Source organism: Pongo abelii, chromosome 2, assembly GCF_028885655.2.
Source record: "Pongo abelii isolate AG06213 chromosome 2, NHGRI_mPonAbe1-v2.0_pri, whole genome shotgun sequence".
In the NCBI taxonomy this organism is placed as follows: domain Eukaryota; kingdom Metazoa; phylum Chordata; class Mammalia; order Primates; family Hominidae; genus Pongo; species Pongo abelii.
In genome coordinates, this window is record NC_085928.1 from 197025472 (window position 1) to 197041682 (window position 16211).

Genomic DNA, 16211 nt, shown 5'->3' on the forward strand with positions numbered 1-16211 from the left:
GCTACAGTCTTGCTAGAATGTTGGGCTTTTTAGACTTCAAGGGCAGGCCCTAAGAAACAATCTCTCTGCTGCCATCCTTTCACCTGCCCCAAGGCAAGATTTTAATGTTTTCTGGCCTGACTGTGGGCCTTACAACCCTCCCATGAGGCCAGGCATACTGGCTCATGCCTGTAATCCCAGCACTTTGGGAGGCCGAGGTGGGTGGATCACCTGAAGTCAGGAGTTCGAGACCAGCCTGACCAACATGGTGAAACCCCGTCTCTACTAGAAATAGAAAAATTAGCCGGGTGTGATGGCAGGCGCCTGTAATCCCAGCTACTTGGGAGGCTGAGGCAGGAAGAATTGCTTGAACCCAGGAGGCAGAGGTTGCAGTGAATCAAGATCATGCTACTGCACTCCAACCTGGGCGACAGAGCGAGACTCTGTCTCAAAAAAAAAAAAAGAAAAAAAAAAGACCTTCCCATGAGAGGTTCCTACCCTATGCCCTGGGGGAAGAAATGCTGACGTCAAGGAAGCTTCTATAAAAACCCAAGAGGACAGGGTTGGGTGAGCTTTCTGATAGCTTAATAGGAGGAGGTTCCTGTAGGGCTGCACAACCAGGGAGGGCGTGGAAGCTCTGCATCCCTTCTCCCATACCTTACTCTACGCATCTCTTCATCTGTATCCTCTGCAGCATCCTTGATGATAAACCAGTAAATGTAAGTAGGGTGTTTCCCTGAGTTCTGTGAGCTGCTCCAGTAAATTAATTGAACCCACAGAGAGGGGAACCCCAATGGAAGCTGGTTGGTCAGAAAGAAGTTCTGGAGGCCTGGACTTGTGACTGGTGGAGGGGGGATGTCTTGCACACTAAGCCCTCAATCTGTAGGATCTGACACTATTTCCAGGTAGATAGTGTTGGAACTGAATTAGAGGACACCAAGGTGGTGTCACTGCTTGGTGTTGGGGTGGGACCCCCACACATATGGTCACATAAGTCATCTTCTGTGTTGATTGTTGTGGTGTGACAGCAGAGGAAAGATGGCTAGAGAGAGTTTTCCCTACACAGGGACTTGGGGGGTTGAGGGTTAGGGGAGGGCTGAGGGCCCTTACAAGTCTTAAGCGCGTTTTAGGGATTCTTTAGCTAACCGTAGCTGAGAGAGTCAAATTATTGTCTAGTGACTTGAAGTCAGTAGGAAGGAATGCCTGAGTAAGATAAGGAGGTTGTGGGGGCCAAGGTCCTTGGTTGGGTGGTTGGAGCCTCATAGATAGCAGCCGTCTGGGTGAATAGATAGTGATTGTCTCTTCTCAGACCTTTGGGTGTCTGACTCTCAGTTAATCTCTCCTAGATCTGGGAAAGGCTTAGCAAGGGAAGAGACATTAATATCGATTCTCTGGAGATGCATGTTTCCCCCACCAAAGACGGCTTTGCAGTCCGAAGGCTGTCTGGCAGCCTTTTCCAAATATGTCAAAAAAATGTATTTTGGGGTAAAATATTTTAATTTCCTTCAGAGTCTGCTGTCATGTGATACTATACCAGAGTCAGGTTGGAAAGTAAGCTACATTTTACTGGGCTAATTTAAAAACCCATTTAATGAGACTGTATTGTTTGTAGGGTATGACTTAATCTTTGCCTTTCATGGCCTTAGGTATTGTGTATAGTTTGGTATCTTATTGTCATAAAGGGTCTGTTTTGTCAGTCTTACAATCTCTATTTTACCTTAATGCTGGTCACTTGTGCCTAAACCCCAAAAGGGAGGGGTATGATGAGGGTGTAACCTCCTTTCTGTCATGACTGGGAATTCAGTTTTCCAGGTTTCTCTGGGGGTGCCCGTGGCCAAAAAGGAGTCCATTCAGTTGGTTAGTGGGGGGCTTAGGATTTTATTTTTGGTTTACACCTCCTTCCAACCCTTGCTCAAATGTCTTCTTCTCAGTGAGGCTTTCTCTGATCATCTGATTTAAATCTCCACCTCACCCACTCCAAGCTGTCCCTATCTCTCTTCCCTACTCTAATTGTCTGCATATCAGTTATCTCCTTGCAAAGCACCACGGATTTATGTTGTTTGACTCTTTATTTATCCTCACTATAAGGTGAGTGCTGGAGGGGTTAGGGATTTCTGGCTGGTTTCTCTACTGCTGTGTCTGCAGTCTGGTTCACAGTAGGCAATCAGCATTTGCTGAAAGAATGAACCTATCGCTTGGAACCAACCCAAATGTCCAACAATGATAGTCTGGATTAAGAAAATTTGCACATATACACCATGGAATACTATGCAGCCATAAAAAATGATGAGTTCATGTCCTTTGTAGGGACGTGGATGAAGCTGGAAACTATCATTCTCAGCAGACTATCGCAAGGACAAAAAGCCAAACACTGCATGTTCTCACTCATAGGTGGGAATTGAACAATGAGAACACATGGACACAGGAAGGGGAACATCACACACCAGGGACTGTTGTGGGGTGGGGGGATGGGGGAGGGATAGCATTAGGAGATATACCTAATGCTAAATGACGAGTTAATGGGTGCAGCACACCAACATGGCACATGTATACATATGTAACAAACCTGCACGTTGTGCACATGTACCCTAAAACTTAAAGTATAAAAAAAAAAAAAAATGAACCTATCGCATGAGTATTGGTGTAAGTTTTCTCACAGGCCCCGGGGCCACCACAAAGTAGAAGAACTCAACCTTCCCTATTCATTTCCTCACCTCCAACTCCCTTAGACTACCAGGACTTAGATCCTTTTGGGTATATATGTATATGTTTTATATATATACATATATACATGTTTTGCTTGTTTGTTTGTTTTTTGAGACAGAGTCTCACTCTGTCGCCCAGGATGGAGTACAGTGGCATGATCTCTGCTCACTGCAACCTCCACCTCCTGGGTTCAAGTGATTCTCCTGCCTCAGCCTCCTAAGTAGCTGGGACTACAGGTGCATGCCGCCACGCCTGGCTAATTTTTTGTATTTTCAGTAGAGACGGGGTTTCACTGTGTTAGCCAGGATGGTCTTCATCTCCTGACCTTGTGATCTGCCCACCTCTGCCTCCCAAAGTGCTGGGATTACAGGCATGAGCCACCGCACCCAGCCTAAATGTTATATATATGTGTATATATGTGTGTGTGTATATGTACACACACATATACTCTCTCTCTCTATACACACATATATATACACATATATGTGTATTGTGTATTATATATATATAGAGAGAAAGTATATGTGTATATATTTTAACAAAAAAAGCCTGGGAGAACCATTGAATTTGAAACCACCAAATCTCAACAAGCCTTGAAATCTAACACTCAGTTTAAGGAAACACAGAGCAGAGAGGAGAACATTAAACAACACCCTGAGGAAGCCGTGAGCCAGGCTCAGAACATAAGCCACTCCACGGGAGAAATGACTTCGTTTTCTCAACAAATATATTCCATGGAAAAGAAGTAAGGGAGTGACAAACTATTCTAGATAAGAGAGAATTGAAAATGGCACATCATCCAGTCATCTTAACAAAATGTCCCGTCCTTGTTTGGATCCTCTTTTGAGCAGGTTAGTGTAAAAGACATTATTGAGAGAATTGGTAAAAATTTAAAGGTGAATTGGATATTAGGTGATAATGGCATTGTGATCATATTGAATTATTATTTATATTCGTATATTCTCTGGCAGAACCTGGTGCGTGTGTGTGTGTGTCTGTGTGTGTGTGTCTCACAGTGTAGAGAATCTGAGGGTCTACGTTCTCAATTCTCCCAGGGTTGGTACAATTCTCTCCCGGGTGGTACAATTCTCCCAGGGGTGGTGCGATTCTCCCAGGGGTGGTACATAGGTAATTCTAGATGCCATGGGAGTTAGTTGATGCATTGCATACAATGGAGGTCTTAGGACATTAAGGCTTAATTTTTTGTTGGATCCGCAGTTGGGAAGAGCTGGTAGCAAGAAACTGATACAAAGTCTGGCGTTTGCTTTAAATTACTCCAGGAAAAATCGAAGCAGTGTAGTAAAGATTAGGAGGTGAGACAGTTCCTCTTTCTGAGGAGATGGCGGGCCCATTTTCTTCCTTCTCTGCCTCTCTGTAGCATAGGGGTGTGGTGTAGTGTAGGGATGTGGAGGAAAGAGTGGGTGGCTGTGTTGCTGGGGAGGGGTGAAGTGTTTTTTCAACTCTCTATATAGGCCCTTCCTGCGCTCTCCTCTGCTTAATGCTGATTTACCAAGCGGAGTGCAAATTGTGTGGTGAGCATGTGGGAGATGCCTACTGAGGCTGGGGTGTGTAGTGGGGAGTGGGCATTGTACAGAAAGGGAATTCATGGGGCACGAAAGGCCTACTTTTTGCCAGGCACCCGTCAAATAGGAAGGCAGATATTTCTACGAATACATGTCTCTCTGTCTGTGCGTGGGGTGCAAGGTTGAAAACAGTAGCAAATGGCTCATGATTTCCCTTTGCCATGGCTGTGTCAATCTGGAGTTCAGAGCTCTCCTAATCAGTTCCGAGTGGTTGGCTCTGGTCAGGGACCGCAGCCTGACCTCATGGTGGGGACACAACACCCCCCAACAAATTTCTGTTCTCCAGACTCTTAGAAAACCTCTGGGGAAATGTACTCGGAGAAATGTACTCAGGGAAATGTTCTGAGGACTTCATTATCAGTGCTGCCTGGCTGGGAAAAGATGTAATCTCTGGTAAGAGACCCTTGGCAGGAGTGAAAGCCCTTTATCTTCAGGGCTTTGCTCTGGGCAGGATCTCCCCCTCCCCACCATGAGCTGTGCAGGTGGGCCTGTCCTCAGGTAAACACTTGCTAACAGTCACAGCCTCTCAGGCACTGCGCGCCCCTCATGGCTTCCTTTCTTTCACTGTCTTCTCAGATTCACCAGCTACAAGTCGGTTTCTTGTTGCATATCGTGCTTCCGACCTTTGCTGCGCTTTTGAGCAAAATAGTGACTTGTCAGAAATGTTTTGACAAATGATTAATATTTTGACCCATGTTGGTTCCCACTTGATAGAACTCAGTGGGTAGGAGCTGGGGTGGTGGAGCCAGACAGCCTGGGCAGGCTCCTCTGGGGACTCTGTGAAGCACATGGTGATAACAGTCCTTGCCTTGGGCACTGTTGTTGCTGCAGGAATTAAATGAGCTTCACCAAATTACAGGACCTTTACTGCCTGTAAATTACTTAGCACATAGTAAAAGCTCATTAATTATTAGCTAAAATAAAGTGATAAGAATCTATCATTAAATTGTCAGCACAGCCCTGCAGGGGCAACCTTTTAAGTATTGTTATCCTTCACAGATGAAGACACAAGGTTCACAGAAATTAACTAATTGGCCTAAGATAACTTACGGTACAAAAGCCAGGATTTCAATCTAGCTTTTTGAGACTAGAGCCTGATTGAACTGTTTGTCCAAAGCCAAGGCTTCTCAAACTATTGGTGGTGAAGAACCAAATTTTTTCCCCAATTCCTCTCACATCAGTAGTTTCGTAAAATACAATAAAAATGGGGCCAGGCATGGTGGCTCACGCCTGTAATCCCAGCACTTTGGGAGGCCGAGGCGGGTGGATCATGAGGTCAGGAGATCGAGACCATCCTGGCTAACATGGTGAAACCCCATCTCTACTAAAAACACAAAAACAAAATTAGCCGGGCATGGTGGCGGGCACCTGTAGTCCCAGCTACTGGGGAGGCTGAGGCAGGAGAATGGAGTGAACCCTGGAGGCAGAGCTTGCAGTGAGCCGAGATCTCACCACTGCACTCCAGCCTGGGTGACAGAGGGAGACTCCATCTCAAAAAAATAAATAAATAAATAAAAGCATGGATTCCAGAATCATGAAATGAGAAAAAGGACATTTGAAATACAAGCCCCATTTTAAAAAGTATTGATTTAACAGGCATAAAGTTACTCCTTAAAATTACTGTAAAAGTCACTTACACTCCATTTCTGTACTTTTCTCATCTTGCATCTTGAAAAGCTTTCTTAGCCTAGCACTTCTCTGCAGATCTCACTTTCAGTAGCACTGTTCTCAGCGACCTGTTTCTCACCACTTGCCTGAGAATTAATTACCTGGGATGCTTATTAAATGCAGATTTCCAACTTCCCCCCACTATTCCCCCAACCTCCCAGACTACTTGAATCAGAATGATTGAGACAGAATTCAGGAACCCGCATTTTAACAAGTGATTTTAATAATTTGGATGTGCTCTAAGTCTGAGAATCATTGTGCTCCTCAATGTTGCCTCCTCTCTACAGATAATAGATAAGAGGGTAAATAGTGAAGTGAGTGCAGTGTTTTATTCCAGCCCCCCTTCTTGCCCCATCTTCTTTTCTCAAAAAAAAATTTCAAAGGCTTCCTTTCTGTAGAAGCTCACTGACAGAACCTACTTTCCCGACTCAGTGCACTTCAACAAACAGGTATTGAGTGCAAACTGCAGGGGGCTGGGTAGGTGGAGAGCTGACCACAAGATGCTCACAAGCAGTAGAGAGTGAGTATAGAAAAAGGGCAGATCTAGGGCATTTCTGTGCATAAAGTGGGGTAGAAGAGAAGGAGCCAGCAACGAGACCAGTAAGGCTTTACTGGTAAGGCAGAGAAAAACCAGAAGTATAGGTTTTGGAAGCTAGGTGAAGAATATGCATCAAGGAAGAGGAAGTTATGGACTGTTGATGAGCTGAATAAGATGAAGACTGAACATTGACCACTTGGTTAGCAATGTGGAGATCGTGGAGGTCCTTGTGACTCTGACAACATCAGGTTCATGGAGATGGGGAGGCCTGGTTGGAGTGGGTTCAAGTGAGAGTGGGAAGATAGCTATTGCAAACAAGACTATGGACAGTCTTTCAAGGAGTTTCACTGTAAAGGAAAGAGAAATAAGGCATTTTAAAGAAGAGAAATGAAGTCAAGAGGTTTAGGGTCAGGGCAGGGAAGTGGAGTTTATTTAGAATTCATGCAATGAATGACTCAATATATGACTTCTCTAAAGTCATATATCTTTTAGTTAATTCCTTGAGTAAAACAGAAACAATTGTCTATCGTGACTTTTTTCTTCAAGCTCTTTAAAACTCTCCCCTCTCCCAAACTATATCGTTGTCTAAGAAGAAAGGAGTTTGAAAATCAGTCTTGTTACATAGCTTAATTTGAATACATCCAAAAAATGACATTGCATTGTTTTCATATTTGCTGAATCTATTTTTTGACTGGAGTATTTTAAAGTAGATTTTTAAAGTAGATTTCATCTCTTACTACTTCACATGCATAGGACTTTTTCTTTATATGACCATAATACTTTTATACACCTAACAAAATTAACAATAATTTCTTAATATCATATAATAACCAATCTATGTTCAAATATCCCCATTTGTCCCCAAGGTGAATCAAACCAAGATTCAGACAAGGTGTACATATTACATATTATTATATCTGTGAAGCCATTTGTTTTTTATTCCCATTTACTTGTTGATGAAACCCGTTCAGTTGTCCCATAGGAAGTCCTACCTTCTGGATTTGTCTGATAATTTTCCTATGGTGCTATTTAACTTGTTCTTCTTTCTTCTGTATTTCCTAAAAACTGGAATTGTGTATGACGGCTTGATAATATACAGATTAAACATTCTGGGCAAGAATTTTTCATAGGTGGTTAGCAGGGCGTGGTGGTGCATGCCTGTGATCCCAGCTACTCCGGAGGCTGAGGCAGGAGAATCGCTTGAACTTGGGAGGCGGAGGTTGTGGTGAACGGAGATTGTGCCACTGTACTCCAGCCTGGGTGACAAAGCAAGACCTTGTCTCTAAAAAAAAAAAAAGAATTTTTCATAGGTGCTTCATATCACGTCACATCAGAAGGCACACACTATCTAGATGTCTCACTATTAATGATGCTAAAAGACTGATCAGGGTCAGGTCATGGCTGCTTGACTCATGAGAGGTGTTTTGATTTTGCTTTTTAAGAGCAGCAGCGTGTCTATATGTTGATGGGAGTAATCTTTGAGAGAGGGATAGTTATCGATTAAACAAAGGGGTGAGGTTTTCTAGAACAACTTTCTTAAGTAAACAATAATGTGTAGGATCTAGTGGACAAGTGTTGGTTATCGCAAGTGTTGGACATAGCCAGTTCATCTATAGTAACGAGGCATATGGACATAAATGCAGATAAAGGGGGCTCTGTTAGGGAGTTTGAGGAAGTTCTAATCTGGCAGCTTTTGTTTTCTCCACGAACAAGTAGCAAATTCATCACAGGAGAGTGAGATTGAAAGGAGGAAGTCAAATAGTGGGCGAGTGCCAGATGAATAGACTGGAAAAGTAGCATATGATTTCTGAAAAGCATTAAGGACCTCCTGGCAGTTAGTGATCACGAACTTGAAGTGAAGTCAGTAAGCATTGTTGTACAATTTTCTCTAGCCATGCTCAGTTGCATGTTTGCTGGTGTGGAGCAGAACAGAGGGTTGGATTTAACCAGGATTGAGTTTTAGCCAAACATGTGTGATCAAAGAGGGCAAAGGACTCATTTTAATGATTTTGACCATGGAATTTAAGCTGTGTAGGAAGGGAAGTAAGAATATGAGGAAAGTGAGGAACAGTGACAGGTGGAAGGATTAACCACAGAAGCTTGTTGGAGTTGGGGTACTAGTTGGAATAAGCTGCATAGACAGGAGTGGTAATTGGAGATGAGATGCCTGAACTCAAGATTATGGAAGGTATTGTTGGGAAATAACAAGATCAGAGATACGACTCTGGGAGTGAGTGGCTGTGGTCACAATCACTGGGGTAGAGGAGATCAAAGGACTGTGAGGCCAGAGGACTAGAATATCCTATAAGTGGATATTAATATCACAAAGAGTTATGATAGAAACAGTGTTGGAGCTAAAATATTCAGGCAATGAAGCACGGTATTTTGGGTGGGGGAGAAGATGGCTGCAGCCAGGTAAGTGGGGTCATAGATGGCGTTGTCTGCACAGGTTCTCTGTGAGGATGACATGCATTGATGCATGTGACGCTCTTCACTTTGAGCCTGACAAATAGCATGTGTTAGAGGTTCACTCTAACACTTGCTAGAGGCAACAAGTGTTAGAGGTTCTCCATCTGAGTCTATGTGGCTCCAGTGAGTAGAGCTTAAAACACTGGGTTTATAGTTATTCATTTTTTATTTTCTTTTTTAGACAGAGTCTTGCTCTGTTGCCCAGGCTGGAGTGCAGTGGTGCAATCTCAGCTCACTGCAACCTCCGCCTCCTGGATTCAAGCGATTCTCCTGCCTCAGCCTCCCGAGTAGCTGGGATTACAGGTGCCCGCCACCACACCCAGGTAATTTTTGTATTTTTTGGAAAGATGAGGTTTCACCATGTTGGCTAGGCTGGTCTCAAACTCCTAACCTCAAGTGATCTGCCTGCCTTGGCCTCCCAAAGTGCTGGGATTACAGGTGTGAGCCACCGTGCCCGGCTGCAACACTGGATTTATTTTTACAGGGAAGTTGATTTTCATTAACTTTAATATATTTCTGAGAGGCAGAGCTACTCGCACAGTTGTGTGTGGTCTGGGGCAGTAGTAAATTCCCTGTCATTCAGTGTATCCAACAGGCAAAATGAACATTTGCAATGATGGTGCCATCAAGGTGATTCTGGCAACTGAAGGTGATGGGTGGGTAGGTGGGAGGGAGTGGCTGTAGCAATTGAAGGCAGTGGGCAGTGGGGAGGGATGGTGTCAGGAGCTAGCTTCATTCTTGCATTCAGACATGACTGAACATTTCCTAGTTGTGGCCCAGGAGCTCTCAATCTGGTTGGGACAGATCTGCAAACAGATAAATGTCACATAGTTTGATGAGGGGAAGAATAGGCACTATGGAGTTGTGCTGATCATCTCTGTGAGGCCAAGGAAGCTTGAGAGTCAAGGAGCACTTGAGCTGGTGTTGGAAGCTGAGTGGGCATGGCCCCATGGGAACAGCATAGGAAACCACACTATGCTGAAGAACTTCTTGTGCAGAGCTGCAAAGGCATGAAAGAATCTTCGACATTTAGAGTGCCATTCTACTTAATCTGGGCAAATTATTTATCTTCCCTGTCTCAGTTTCCCTGTTTGTAAAAATGGGGGTAGTAAGGGTATCCACAGAGGAAGGGATGGTGACTGTTGTAATCCCTTTGAGTGGATTATCTTTTTTTTTTTTGAGATGGAGTCTCGCTCTGTTGCCCAGGCTGCAGTGCAGTGGTGTGATCTTGGCTCACTGCAACCTCCACCTCCTGGGTTCAAGTGATTCTCCTACATCAGCCTCCCAAGTAACTAAGATTACAGACACATGCCATCACGGCCGGCTAATTTTGTATTTTTAGTAGAGATGGGGTTTCACCATGTTGGTCAGGCTGGTCACGAACTCCTGACTTCAAGTCATCCACCTGCCTCAGCCTCCCAAGGTGCTGGGATTACAGGCATGAGCCACAGTACCTGGCCGAGTGGATTATTTTACTTGATTCTGTAAATCACACTATGAGGTAGGACTTGTTATTATTACTATTTCTACTTTATAAATAAAGATGTCTTAAATCTTGAGTCTTAAGGGGTTGAGTAACTTGCTCAAAGTCAGGTACCTGCTGAAAGGCAGTTTGGGCTCTTGTCTTGATAAATCTGATTCCAAAGCTTGTATTGTTCATCCCTAAGCTATAGTCAGTGCTTGGCACATAGCTAGTGCTAAATAAATGGTAGCTATTATTGCCAGGATTGCTAAAGTTTCTCACCCAGAGAGTTGAGGGTTCTGTTATCACTTCTACAGCTGGTTGAAGATGAGTAGTGCTGCTATCTCTTCAGCAGCAGGGACTATTTTTGGAAAGCCCTCATCACCTATGATAAATCTAGATAGTTGCACCACTTTTGTTTCAATTGGTTGATTTTTGAAAATCAAAAATGGAGAGTGATTTTTATCTTCTTAGAGGGCAAGGTTTTTTGAGCAGATGCAGTTGATGTGAGGGAGGAAGAGCTGGGATTGATGCACATTTCTGTTGTCTGTGGGCTGTATCAAACAAAAAGTTTCATGTCCTGGCTGCCAGCTGGAGGATGGCAGCAAACCAGCATTCACAGGCAAGAGGTATCATCCAAAAGTCTGGTGACTGCCCACAGTGTTTTCTACAGGGGCCTAAGAAAGAGCCTCTTCCATGAGTGATGCCAGGAGTAAGAGCTGTGAACCCGTCACCCATTTATTCATTCAACAAATGCATACTGAGAGCTTATTAAGTGCTAGACATTCATCTAGTGTTTAGAGATACTCCCTGGAAATAATAGAGAAGAAGGTTGACAAGATTCCTATTTATGAAGCTTATATTTTTAGTGGAAGGAGACAGACTAATCAAATACTAAATGAATGCCTGCATAATTACAAACACTCATGCCACAAGGGAAATTCATGCTGTGAAAATGTCAGAGGGACAACTATCAGAGAAATTTGCTGACTCTTCCAAGGATGCTGCCCAGAAAACTATTCTTCTTTGAGCTGATGAGGAGAGCCCCAAATGTTTTGACACAGGGCAGAGTGGCACTTCTCACTTTTTCCCTGGCAGTCATACCTAGGGTTTGCCTGCCTGCCTTCCTCCTGGTCATGAAGAGCTGGGGTTCTCCCAACCTGAATTCCTAGCCTTCAACAGAGGATTTTCTTTTGGTTCATGGGGTGAAGTTAAGTATGTCCATATGGCTTCCTCTTAGTTCTGTTAATGCTAGATCTCCTAGGACAGGCCTTGCAGCCAGGTTAATATTGTGCACCAAGTTGATACACAAGGTCGAAGTGTATTTTTAGTATTGTCCCTAAGGGTTTTGCCTTAATTATTCAAGTAACATAATAAAAATAATAAAGGAAGTTGGCCAGGCGTGGGGGCTCACGCCTGTAATCCTAGCACTTTGGGAGGCCGACGTGGGTAGATCACCTGAGATCAGGAGTTCAAGACCAGCCTGGCCAACATGGTGAAACCCCATCTCTACTAAAAACAAGTATTAGCCGGGCATGGTGGCAGATGCCTATATTACCCAGCTACTGGGGAGGCTGAGGCAGGAGAATCGCATGAACCTGCAGGGTGGAGCTTGCAGTGAGCCAAGATTGCACCACTTCTGCCTGGGCGACAGAGAGAGACACCATCTCAAAAACAAAGAATAAAATAATAAAGGAAGTCAAACTGATAAGAATTAATCTTTCATCAGTTTATCCGTCAATGGTATTCAAGTCTCAACCATTTACATTTTTTCTAGACAGTTGGATATACATATCTTTTAAGTCGCCATCTGAGTACGCAGATAACATTTTCTGTTTTGCTTTTTTCATTATAAGATTTTAAGTATTTTCTTTCCTATTACTATATAAATTCATACACAATTATATAAATTATTTTAGGTGGCTATACCATGGTTTTCTTACTTCCTTATTGCTGGATGCTTAGTTGTTAGCAGATTTTCACCTTGATAAATAAGTTTGACATTAAAAATTTTTATTTTTGGCAGTGTTATTAGGAAAGTTTGTAGTGCTTAACATCTACTTCAAAAAGTTAGAAAGATCTCAAATTAACAACCTAATATTGCACCCAGAGGAACTAGAAAAAAAATTTACCCCAAAGCTGGCAGAAAAAGAAAAAAATAACTAAAATCAGAGCAAAACTGAACAAAATTGAGACTCAAAAATCCATACAAAGAATCAACAAAACCAAAAGTTGGTTCTTTGAAAGGATAAACAAGTTTGGTAAACCACTAGCTAGATTAACAAAGAAGAAAAGAGAGAAGATACAAATAATCACAATCAGAAATGACAAATATGACATTACAACTAATCCCACAGAAATATGAAAGATCTTTGGAGAGTATTATTAATACCTCTGTTCACACAAAGTAGAAAATCTAGAATAAATTGACACATTCCTGGAAACTCACAATCTTTCAAGATTGAATCAGGAAGAAATTGAAACCTGAACGGACCAATATCAAGCTCTGAAATTGAGTCAGTAATAAAAAACTTACCACCAAAAAAAGCCCTGGACCAGATAAATTCACAGCCAAATTCTATCAGACATACAAAAAAGAGCTGGTACCAATCCTACTGAAATTATTCCAAAAAAGTGAGGCAGACAGATCCCTCTCTAACTCATTCTATGAAGCCAGCATTACCCTGATACCAAAACCTGGCAAAGGCACAGTAAAAAAAGAAAACCACAGGCCAATATCCCTGATGAAAATAGATGCAAAAATCCTCAACAAAATACTAGCAAACCGAATCCAGCAGCACATCAAAAAGTTATTTCACTGTGATCAAGTAGGCTTCATTCCTGGGATGGAAGGTTGGTTCTACATAGACACATTAATAAATGTGATTCACCTCATAAACGGAGTTAAAAACAAAAGCCATATGATCATCTCAATCGATGCAGAAAAAGATTTTGATAAAATTCAAAATCCTTTCATTATAAAAGCCTTCAAGAAGCTAGGCATCAAAGGCACATACCTCAAAATAATAAGAATCATCTATAACAAACCCACAGCCAATATCATACTGAATGGGTAAAAACTGGAAGCATTGTCCTTGAGAACTGAAACGAGACAAGGATGCCCACTCTCACCACTTCTATTCAATATAGTATTGGAAGTGCTATCCAGAGCAATCAAACAAGAGAAACAAATAAAAGGCATCCAAATAGGAAAAGAAGTCAAACTATCTATCTTTGCTGACAAAATGATTCTATACCTAGAAAACTATAAAGACACTGCCAAAAGGCTTCTGGAACTAATAAACAACTTCAGCAAAGTTTCAGGATACAAAACCAGTGTATAAAAATTCATGGCATTTCCATAACCAGTAATTTTCAAGCTGAGAGTCAAATCAACAACACAATCTCATTTATAATAGTTGCAACAAAATTTTAAATACCTAGGAATACATCTAATCAAATAAGTGAAATATCTCTCTAAGGAGAACTACAAAACCTTGCTGAAAGAAGTCATGGATGACACAAACTAATGGAAAAACATTTCGTGTTCATGGATTGAAAGAATCAATATCATTAAAACAGCCACACTGCCCAAAGCAATCTGTAGATTCAACACTGTTCCTATCAAACTACCAATGTCATTTTTCACAGAACTAGAAAAAAACTATCCTAAAATTCATGTGTAACCAAAAAAGAGTACAAATAACTAAAGCAATCCTAAGCAAAAAGAACAAATTCAGAGGTATTCCAGTACCTGACTTAGAACCGCACTGTAAGGCTACAGTAACCAAAACAGCATGGTACTGGTACAAAAACAGACATATAGACTAATGGAGCAGAATAGTGAATCCAGAAATAAAGCCACATACCTATAATCATCTGATCTTTAACACAGTCAACAAAAATAAGCAACGGGGGAAAGAACTCCCTATTCAATAAATGATGCTGGAATAACTGGCTAGCCATATGCAGAAGAATGAAACTAGATCCCCTCCTTATACTATATGCAAAAATTAACTCAAGATCAATTAAAGATTTAAATGTGAGACCTCAAACTATAAGAATCCTGGAAGAAAACCTAGGAAACACCATTCTGGACATCAACCTTGGGAAAGGATTTATGACAAAGTACTTAAAAGCAACTGCAACAGAAACAAAAATTGACAAGTCAGATCTAATTAAACTAAAGAGCTTTTGTTCAGCAGAAGAAACTATCAACAGAATATACAGACAACCTACAGAATGGAAGAAAATATTTGCAAGCTATGCATCCAACAAAGGTCTAATATCCAGAATCTATAAGAAACTTAAACAACTGAACAAGCAAAAAACAAATAACATTAAAAAGTGAGCAAAAGATATGAACAGACAATTCTCAAAAGATACATATAAGCTGCCAACAAACATGAAAAATGCTCAGTATCACTAATTATTAGAGAAAAGAAAGCAAAAGCACAGTGAGATACCCCCTCACATCAGTCAGAATGGCTATTATTAAGTCAAAAAACACCAGATGCTAGGGAGGCTGCAGGGAAAAGGGAACACCTACGCACTGTTGTTGAGAATGTTAATTAGTTCAGCCACCATGAAAAGCAGTTTGGAGATTTCTCAGAAAACTTAAAAACAGAACTACCATTCAACTCAGCAATCACATTACTGGGTATATATCCAAAAGGAAATAAATGTTTCTACCAAAAAGAGACATGCACTTGTGTGTTTATTGCAGCACTATTCACCATAGCAAAGAATGGAATCAGCCTAGGTGCCCATCAGTGGTAGACTGGATAAAGAAAACGTGGTACATATACACCGTGGAATAGTACACAGCCATGAAAAAGGACAAAGCCACGCCCTTTGCAGCAAGATGGATGCAGCTGGAAGCCATTATCCTAAGCAAATTAATAATGCAGGAACAGAAAACCAAATACCATATGTTGTCACTTATAAGTGGGAACTAAACAATGAATGCTGATAGACATAAAGGTGGCAATAATAAACACTGGGGACTACAAGACGGGGGAGGCTGGGGAAAGAGCTAAAAAATGAATTATTCAGTACCTGCATGGCAGGATCAATCATACCCCAAGCCTCAGCATTGTGCAATATACCAGGTAACAAGCCTGCATACATACCCCCTGAATCTAACATAAAAGTTAAAATTATTTTTTAAAAAAACCCTATGCTTCTTTGCATGCATATTGCTTTATAGAACTCATATTCTTTATCTCATTAATCCTGTTTCATTTGTCATCAGAACTATGTAATGTAGAGAATCATTTTACATGTGGGGAAACTGGAGTATGTAATCTTTTTTCTTTTGAATTATTTATTCATTCACTCTTATTTCCTAGAAGTACAGTAGCATGGTCCATGGTCAGGAGCTCTTAATTCTATGGCCTGAATACATTCTAGAAAGATTAAATTAATTTATATGATCCTTTGAATGTATATCAATTTAATTATAATCTGTCCAGCAATGAGTATTATCATGTAGAAAACTGCGGACTAATGTAAATTCTATAAACTAGTTTCTTAGTATTCTAGTTGCCCCTCTTGGGTTTCTCTCAAGATTAATCATAACTTTATATGCTTGTTAATTGTGCTTTTTATTTTGTGATTAGTCTGTTCATGTTGATTACCTCTTTATTTTGGGAGACTTTTATTATATTAACCCTTTTTATATTTTGACTTTTCCTTTTTATTGTAGTTACAGTATTTTTCACTGTATAGATGTTGAAATTTTCTTGCAGCTGAATGTATTAAACTTTTCCTTTGCTATTTTCCTACATCGCATCAAAAGAAGAAA

At 41.3% G+C, this 16211-nt stretch overlaps 1 protein-coding gene across 7 annotated transcripts in view; it reads left to right on the forward strand.

Moving 5' to 3' along the window:
• The window catches only part of ST6GAL1 (ST6 beta-galactoside alpha-2,6-sialyltransferase 1), a 156952-nt gene that overhangs the window by 99824 nt on the left and 40917 nt on the right, over positions 1-16211 (forward strand). The window contains exon 3 of one of the 7 annotated variants that reach the window (XM_054550434.2): positions 9125-9266. The gene's annotated coding sequence lies outside the window, so the exon portion shown is untranslated. 7 annotated transcript variants of the gene reach the window in all.